Raw genomic sequence first — 9,964 nt, 5'->3', positions numbered from 1 at the left:
CCCCCCCCCCCCCCCTTTTCTGCACAGGAGAGGCTTTCCTTTGATCTCCAGCTGGAGCCGTCTGCTGTGCCTCTTCAGATCAATCACACACATGAGGGATTATCTTAGCCGTCAGTATCGTCATACTGTCAGCCATGTTCTAGAGTGAAATGCACATTAACGGCCTTCTGGGCCAGAGGTAAAAGCGAGCTGTGCGTTCACCTATTAACCCTGCTCCTGCTGTACACAGCTCAGCAGGTCTTCTTTCTACTCAGACCCATTTTCTCCTGCTGCAGTCAGCAATCCTGCCGTCTGTCTCTATTTATCACTTTTCCCACTAGCAGACAGACAGGCGGACTCCCTGATACTGAGAACAGGGTTATAGTTTAACTTCAAAGTGCTCTGCACTGTAACCAATATTGAACATTTCTTACTGGGGGGATAATTCACCTTCCAAATGAAAACAAACCACTCTGTCACTACAACAAAGGCAATTTATGCTTGATGGGCTCTTACCGTAATTAATTCCGATTCAATAACACAACACATGGTGTGAGGTGTGTCACAGACAGCATAACATTTACACAACACCTCACTGTCTGTTTACATGGCTGAACTCTAATGTCTTCAAATGATTAGAGCGGTGAAAACGGGCCAGAAACAGAACAAATGAAGGAGTCCTTTACAGACATGTGTTTGCCAGGGACGCCATCTTGTCATGTTTATGATGTTATGAGGCCATGTGACATCATATTCCTGACTTGCGGGCACGCTGTCCTTTGTCCAATTAGGGATGTTGTGGAGGAAGGTAATGGAAAACGGATGTGTCCTCTGCTAAAACAAAATAATAATAATAACAAAAAGGAACAGCTTAATTGGAGAGTAAATCTCTGTGGCCTCTTTCAAAAAAGGGACGTTTTGATTTCATCCGAGAGCCAGAACACCGCTGAAGAAAGAGAACCACGAAAAAACAAAACGGAAACAATATGGCTTCTAGCACAGCTAACATCACGAGTAGTAATGCCAGCCGTGTCGTAGTGATGGTAAACGTTTGGGGGGGGGGGGTTAAATTTCAACAAAAACGTTTTTGATTTATTCCTTTGTTGTGTGCAAATCAGATAGCATTTTCCATATTCTGTCCATCATTGCCCAATGCCCAGAATTACCAGTATTACAAACAGATGTTTTGGAGCACTTGTTCGCATGAACCCATCTGGTTTAAAAAAAAAAAAAAAAGAACTAGAGAAGGAAATAAGATGCCTTTGATATTAGCCACTGTTTGAATGTTTTGTACTGTGTGTAACAGGAAGTGCTATAGCTGAAACAACATGAAATACTTGTGCCTTCCAGTGGCTCTGTAGGTATCTTTGTTGTTTTGTAATAGGCACGGAGATTTAAGAAGTCTACACCTTCCTCTAGTTTGGACGCAGTCCAAGCCTTATATGGTCAAGTTCCTGGACAAATGTAACAAGTGTGGCGTGAGGGACTGGAAAGATTTAAAGAGGACTGAATATGATGATTTTAAGCAGTTTGGCATCATGCCTATGTCCTGCTAGGGCAACAGGTAAAAGATGTTGCCTTTTAGCTGTTACCTGTTCGTTTTTAAATTGGCTTTACATTTTTACAGTTGGATTATGTAACAAATTCCTTCCAACACAGATACTTTTTTTTTTTAAATGCAATTTTCACAAAACTCACATTCATAGTTTATTGTCAAAGGCACAGTGGGCCAGCTCTGACAAAGAGGAGCAAGGCTTACTGTGAAATTGCTTCCTCAATGGCTAACCTCTTGTCAATCACAAGTTTTTACCCAATAAGCCTCCTTTTTCAAAACATAGCAGGGCCAAGATAGACTTCATTTATTATTCAGTATGAGCCTAAACGGGTGACTGAGCTCATAAACTGGTGCAGAGTTAAGGCGCTTCTGTATTGGGATTATTTTTATGAACTGGAAGCTTTGTCTGTGTTTTGTACCTTCGTGACCTTATTGAATTGCACCCTATGCTTTTTAAACAAGAGCATTTTCTGCATTCTACAGCTGACAAAGTTCCCATGTTGCAGTATTGCACTGTTTGAACAGAAGTCCTACTTAGACACCTTCAGGGCCGTTGAAGATGAGGTGAGCTTCAATGTTGTTTAACAGACTAAAATGTAAGGAATGACAAACAACCTGCAGCTGACAGAAGATTCCCACAGAGGTTAAGCATCATTTGGGGGAGATCCGCAGTTTTCCACACATTGCATTGAACCTCTTGGAGCTCACTTTCAGTTCACCTTTCCACATCCTTCAAACATGAATTCTGACTTTCCTGACTTTAGCTAAGAGTCAGCACACTTCTGCAGAGTTTGGACACTATCATATCACTCTCCTCTCCATATCCTGACAGTAGACTTATGTGCAGTGACTCAAAAACACAAAGCAGTCATATTTATGTGATTTGAGTTTTAACATAGTTCAGCTTCTAATCTAAGCCTTGTGTAAATAAAGCCCCAAAGCCTGGGCCTCTCCAAACGTACTTGCACAGTGCAGCCTTTGATCAAGAGCCCCTGCACTGTAGCAGTTGTCCAATAACATTTCACTTTATGTTTTTTCTTCTAGTTTTCTTTTCTCAGGACAGATGGTGGCCTTCTAGGGTTGTCTCAAGGTTACTCAGACATATTCTCAGTGATAGTGGAAGTGGCACCGGACCAAGAGATAGCCTCAAAATACTTCTGTTCTTCTCCCAAGGCTTTCTTAGTGAATAACAGCAAGCTTCCAGCAGATAAGAGAATGAGAGTCTCTGAGTATGGAACATGTGTCCTCCAGCATTATCTTGCAGCCAGATAGAGAGACGGGGGAATATGGCTGTTGGTTGGATGGTGTTTTTTTCTACAAGGGAGTCAGATATCTTTACACAGAAATGATGTATTTTTCGGTGGGATCAAAAAAAAAACGTCAATAATGCTGTGCAGAGTCACGCTACAGATATTAATCGAGGGCCTTTTCTTTGAATTTAAATTTTTTGATAATTTTATTTTTGAGATCAAACTGATTTCATCCCTTTTGCAGTTTTCAAATGTCTTTTAAACTGTTTATTTATTTTGGTGTTTCTTTGCAAAGTGTGCGGTCAGCTTTTCATTCAGAGGTAAATGCAACTGAAATAAAAATATATAATAAAAATTTACTTATTTCCTCAATGCATCATTAGGAAAATATGCTTAGTATAATCTGAATGTATACAAATCAAGTAAATAAAACAGATGCCATTAAAATTTAAGGTTTTACATTATGCTTATGTAACAAATTACATGGAAAATTTACATGTAATCAAATTACTTGAAGTCAGCATTTTGGGCATGGATATTTTCGTGAGTGTTTCAGTGTGACTGAATAATAAAAGCTAAATTTTCCGTGTCCAGGAGTTTGTGGCAGCCCCTCTACATTCACTCAGCTTCATCGCACTCACCAGGCCTCCGTCTGTGCACATGCTCCTACCAGACTTAGCTCAGAGTGCACAGCCTTGTCCCTCTGAACCCGAGAGGACTCGGCCGGACACAAAGAATTCATTGAAAAGCAAAAAGCGAGAGAAGACAGTTTCTCAGGAGAAGGACAATGGGCGTTCTCCTCCATTTGGCTCACCCTTTCATCCTTGGTTGTCCACAAGGGACGTAATTGTTTGGACACAATGCGATATGGGGCAAAGCTTTAGAAGACGCATCGCTTTTAATTAACTGTTGGTAATGATCTCATTATTGGGGAGAGCGTGTTCCCTTGGCCCAGCGCTGCGCACAGAGGTGAGTCTGGGGTCACCGTTCTGAAGGTCCCCACGCTAACCGACAAAACATGGAGGAATTTGTTATGCCACCACAGTGCATAAACTCAGACACTGTCAAACGAGACCGGTGCACAGAAAAGAGGGGGGAGTTGTATCAATTAATCAAACAGTTGGGGTTTCAGCTTATTTCAACTCATTTTATGCAGAAAGTTTCTTAATCAGCTGAAAAGTTGAATGCAAGTTATACTGTACTATACTTTAATCAAAGGCAGGAACACAAAGTCGGGAATCTACAGAGCAGGAGAAGCACTGAGAAGCTTAGGATATGTCCATATAAGTTGTCAGTGACTTTGTGCAAACAATAAGGAGTCTTTGAGGACAGTATGGCAAAGGAAGAAGCAGTCTGGAGTGCTTGAAGCAATGAAGCGACGGGAAACTAAAAAGAAATCAATTTTAAATCAATTTGCTATAAAAAAAAAAAAAGGCCCAAAACATCAAACCTTCACAACTGTGCTTGGCAGGTGCCATGGGGTGTTTGCATATGCTATGTTTGATTCTCTCCAAATATGGTGCCGTGCACTATGGCCAAACATGTCCACTTTGGTCTGATCTGTCCAAAGAACGTTGCTCCAGCAACAAACCTTAAGCCCTGCCATGTTCGTTTTCAGGGAGGAGAGGCCTTCCCCTAGCAACCCTTACAAACTGTACTGTCGTGAACTTTAAATTTAACTTGGGCCAGTAAATGTAGATCTTGTCTTGTCTGACCTTCGAGTAACTTTGCTCAGACATCTCCTGGGAAGATTGTTGATTGTTGCATAACACACTCCTGGGTGCTCTAGACCAGAATAATTGCCAAAACGTCTGCTTCTATGGAGGTGCTCACTCTTATTAAGGATCAGTTAATTACATGCATTTGATTGGCAGTGCCTGGATGCTACTTACCCTGTTATTTTCTATGGAAGCCTTAAGGATGCACATTGTTTTTTACTGGACTGCACAGAAGTCTGTGAATACTTTTTCTCTGTAATGTATCTAATACCTGCTTTTTCCAAAAATGCACTGAACTCTCTAGGATGCTTTCAGGTGCATGTGGCACAATCTAATGTCAAACAAGCATCGTGTCGAGGAGTTAAACAGAATATAAAAGTTGCTCTTTCCTTCTTCTGTCCCCCAGACACTTGGCAGTACTAAGACAGGAATAGAAATGATAGACTGAAGTGGGAGTATTTTTTTTTTTTTTTGAGAAGTGTTCAAGGTCTTATCTCCAGACAGACCAGAGGAACGGCTGGCTCCCTCCAGGAATGATCCTTAACCCTTCCTATCTGCCTGCCTCACACACGCTGACCTACCAGCATTGACGTGTGTGTTTGCACTCACATGACTGCCTCCACAAATATATTCACATGCAACCATGAACTTTGAAGACAGAGAAGAAAAAAGGGGGCTTTTTGTTGTTTATGTGCTTTGTGCTTATCTGATAGTGAAATGCATGCTCTCCTCTGGTTTATTTTCGGGTGTCTTCCTCCAGGGTTTGTCCTTTTTCTCGTATCTCTGCCTGACTCACTGCAGGAAGCCTTATCTGCCATCGCAGAGATCACACTGGTGGCTCTGTGTGCCCCCAGCGTATCATAATCAGAGCTCAGCTGCACAGAAGTATCTGATGGTTTGAGTTATGGGAACAGGCCCCATTCAAAGCTGCTTGTTTCAGTTTCTATAAGAGGAGCCACACACAAAAACTTAATGATACTGTGCTTGATAAAGACCCAGCACAACATAAGTGAAGGTTATGTGTGGGTGTGGTGAAGACACTGAATCAATGGGTGTGGCTGCATTTTGCAACAGCTCTAATTATAGGATAATAATGTGTAACGTTTGCCTCTGCTTTGAGAATAAAGACGGCAATGTGAGAATTTGGGCATAATTTGTGTTTCTGGTGGGGTTTTTTAAGTTTGTGTTCTACTGTTTTGGTCCATGACAGCTTCACTTAGCTCTATGGTCCGAGATTCTGGGCTCTGAGGAGGCCAGTCCATGACCGATAGTGTTCCTATCCATGTGCTTTAACTGCATCGGCAGTGCGTTTGGGACCACTGTTGTCCTGAGAAGCGAAGCCGTTGCTAATCAGACGCTTTACAGATTGTGTTGCTGGAATGATCTATATCCGATGGCACTTTCCTGCATTCACAATACCATTGGCTTTGACAAGACTGCTGTAGTTAGGATGCATTGCACACCATGCAGAGATTTGCAAGGCTTTTAGCGAATTGCTCATTTGGAATCACCTTGCTGATGCATAAATACAATCTTATGCCTGTAAAACTGTATTATCTTTGTTTTTCTGTTTGTTTTGTTTGGTCTTTTTTGTTTTATGGGGGGTTTGTTTCTTTTTGTAGATTCAGTTAAAGAAATTGGAATAAAATATTTGCTTTTCCAACAGGGTGCTAGTAATAAAGTCCTTAAAGATACATTTAAAAGTTGCTTCTTTGCTACTTGTATGTTAAGTGTAGACCCAAAACTGGTTCATCATTTAAGTTGGGTGCCTTTTTGGTCAGGCTTTAAAAAATGCTCATGTATAGAAACAAAAGCAGCCATTGTCCAAAGAAAAACTGTAAAAGACCTTCAGAAACCATGAAGAACTACTGCTCAACAACACGTACATTACAGATAGTAGATATAGTATGGATGGATGAAGGCTTCATGGTTCCTGGGTGATCAAAAGTGGAGCAGGAATTTTCTAGGGAATAAGGAACTATGTCCATGAAATTCAGATGCTTGTTTACCAAGTGGCATGATGGCTTGGTGGTTAAGTAACATACTACATAACTACAAACACTTATTTTCATCTAAGGACCTTTATTTTTCTCATGGCTGCATATTAGTACAAAACAGACAGTAGTAGTTTCTAAAAACAGGAGAATCTTGCATTCTTATGCACATTAGTTTTAATTAGATAATTATAAATATTGAAGTAAAAAGAATCCAGTCTTTATTGTCAGAAGTCAAACTGTGTTATTTCCAAATCAAAAAAGTTGTTATAATTTCACACACACTTATCTGTTTCACTAAGCTGTCAGGGGTGGTTAATAGTGCTTGTCAAAGCAGAATATATGATTCTCTCTAAATCTAGCAGCACAGCAATAAAATATACTGTAACAGATTTTAAATGTCTTGTTAAAGGAAGAACAGCACTTGTTCACTTGAAATCGGGGAGAAAACTGGCTGGAGGAACTACAGCATTCCCAGTGGCAAAACACATTTGACAAATCTCCTGTTTTATGTGTTCTTTCTGCGCTGCTCAGAGCTACAGAGCTAATTTAATTCAAGACTGAATTTTTCTTTAAGCCACTTTTTATCGCCCGTGTCTCAGTGTTTCTCAGTTACTCCATTTAGCCGGGCTGGTTGTGACGGGTGATGAATACACACACTGTTTATTTTATTCATTATTTGGAGGTTTGCCAGTTAGCCTGTTACAGCTAATAGACTCTTCTGTGGTGCATTGTAATGTAAACAGAATGTTTTACATGCCCATAAAGACAAAATATGAACAGTGGAACTCTAACTGAATCCTTATAGGCTAGTGCAGCTCTAAACCCAGAGCAGGGGGGATGCTGGAAGGCACGCTGGGGCTTCTTAGAAGCTTCAAAGGAGGGGCGTTCCCGGGACTTTTTAAGACTAAACACAGGGAGAGCACGCAATATGGCATGTGTGTGTTTAGAGTACCTGAGGGCTGCAGACTGCACACTTGGACATTGTTTGTGTGTGTGTGCTGTATGAGTAAATCAGTCTGTGGTCTGATGAGTCAGTCACTTCACTTCTAAGACCTCATTACTAAACATAGCGTGGTGGGCATCCTTTGTCAACTGATGCACTAGAGGAAGGAAAGAGGAAGACTTCCTGATAAGAGTGAGATAAACACTTCCAGAAACTACAGCAAGAGGGACAGAGGACGGTGTTCCTTGTGGCACCCTTTCAGCCAATCACATCTCATTACTTAAGTCACTTTCCACTCCCATCCTGCTCAGTTTGCCTCCCTTCTGCAGGTGCTGCATCTGAGTCACACTGCACTGAATGCATGTTAAAGGCTTGCATGTATGTGGTTACTAACACAACATGCAAACTGATTTTGTGTCCAAAACATCCAGCCTGGTGCATCTGCAAAGCCCTTCGACACCGCTGAGGAGCAGCGCTCTTATCCTGTGTGTGGTTGAACTTGACAACATCTTTGAAAAACATTTTCACTGCAGGAAATGTATTTGGTGCAAACAATACAGGGGACTTCTGTATTGGTTTTTTAACATGTGCATGCTAGGACACCCATGCTGAGTTTATGCTAAGTCAAGGCTGGTAAACAGAGCTACAATAGTTTCATACTTTGATGCTTTTTATTTTCACAAAAAAGTCTTACCACTGTTATTGTGTGAGATTCATGAACAATGAAAGGCTAATACTTGACTTCCTCAGCCTGAGTGTTTTAATAGATCTGGGTATCATTTCTTGCAGCACTTGTTGCATTCACCTACAGCTAGCTACAATCAGCAGATAGTTAGCTTAGTGTAGCAAATTCTGGTCAGAACAGGGAAGAAAGTGCTTTAAGACCTCTGCACTACAACAACTTGCAACCATATGCAATGAACTTGCACTTACAATCTCGTTGCTCTGAAGACAGGGACCACGTCTTCAGTGACTCACAGTCAGTTTCTGTCTTCTTTGGGTCATACTCAACATTTCCCTTCCTCCAGTCACAGGGGACTTGATGCCAAAGAGCTCTATTTCTGTTTCATCTGGCCACAGCGCTTTTTAGATGTTTGCTAGCAAACTTCAGACGGATCTGTACATTTGCCTTCTTGAGCAGGGGGGCCTTGCAGGCGCTGCAAGATTTCAATCCATTGTGTTGTAGTGCATTACCAGTGGTGTTCTTGGTGACTGTTTTCCCAGCTGCATTTAGATAATTGTTAAGCTCCTCCCCTGTAGTTTTGGGCTGATCTACCACCTTTCTCATGATCTTCCTCACCCCATGAGGCAAGATCATGCATGCAGCTACAGACCATGTCCAAATAATCAGACCAACAATTTTACACCTTCTCACCAAACTTCATGTGCAGGTCCACAATGTTGTCCCTAACGCCCTTTGACAGCTCTTTGGTCTTCATCATGGTGGCAAAGAGATTGGAATGGAAGAAACTGATTCTGTGGACAGATGTCCTTTATAGACTTGAGATCGGGAGTATGTGTAACTGGTGACTGATTGATTTTAATGTGGCACACAGCCAACCTATGATTGATGTTACGTCTCTCTTAAATAAAATAAAACTACCCTGAAAATTGAACTCTACTCATTTATTTGCAAACTTGCATATTCAGAAGAGGAACTTCTTTGCCACCTTTACTTTTGACTCTGAAATTTGCCACTTAGGATCAACTAACTTTCTGAGGCAGTTTGGAATGACCAACCCGAGATCTGCAATTTTTGCACGTCTCTTGGGGTTAATTTTTCAGCCAAGGAACTGAATTTCTCCCTTTTTTTTTAACCTTTTTCCCAATTGTCGAAATGTATTTTTAAGTTCACTACAAAGAATAACTTGTTTTAGAGACACAACACGGACACAATATAAACAAACGAGATATCAAATACATAATTTGACAAACATTAAAATGAGATTACATCCAAAGAGAAAGACTGGATCAAAGTAGACTTTCCAACTGCGTGCTTCTCAGTATGCCCTGCTCTGCTTAAAATGCTGGCGACATGAGCAACCACAGCTAAACATATAACAGTTGCAAAACAAACAGGAGAACAAAAAGACAAAAACTGTCCTCTGATGTCTGAACACACCCTCGGGTGATTTCGTGTCTTCCCCGATCTCTTTATTCCTATTTTTCACGAACGTTGGCTTGCGCACTCTCGTTTGCCGCCAGTTCTAATTAGCCATCAGTGCACCCGGAGCATTCATTTGATTGCACGAACTGTACATACAGTACATGCTGTGTACTTTGCATGTGATCCTTGTAGGGAGGCATTGTTAATGCTATGATCTTGATTAAATTAAGGGAAAAGAGAGCTGGATGTAGTGTTACTGACATAAAGAGAACGGCATTGTTTTTGTTGGATGGAAACCACATGGCATATTTTTTTGTGATGATGTTTTGGAGTAACAATTCCTTTCCCTTCATTACACTCACACATGTACACATGAGTACATATGAGTATCATCTTGTAATGTGTTGTTTTGTTC

This window comes from Pundamilia nyererei, unplaced genomic scaffold (genome assembly GCF_000239375.1).
Source record: "Pundamilia nyererei isolate P.nyererei 1_Seehausen unplaced genomic scaffold, PunNye1.0 scaffold00101, whole genome shotgun sequence".
In the NCBI taxonomy this organism is placed as follows: Eukaryota; Metazoa; Chordata; class Actinopteri; order Cichliformes; family Cichlidae; genus Pundamilia; species Pundamilia nyererei.
This window is presented reverse-complemented; position numbering follows the sequence as displayed.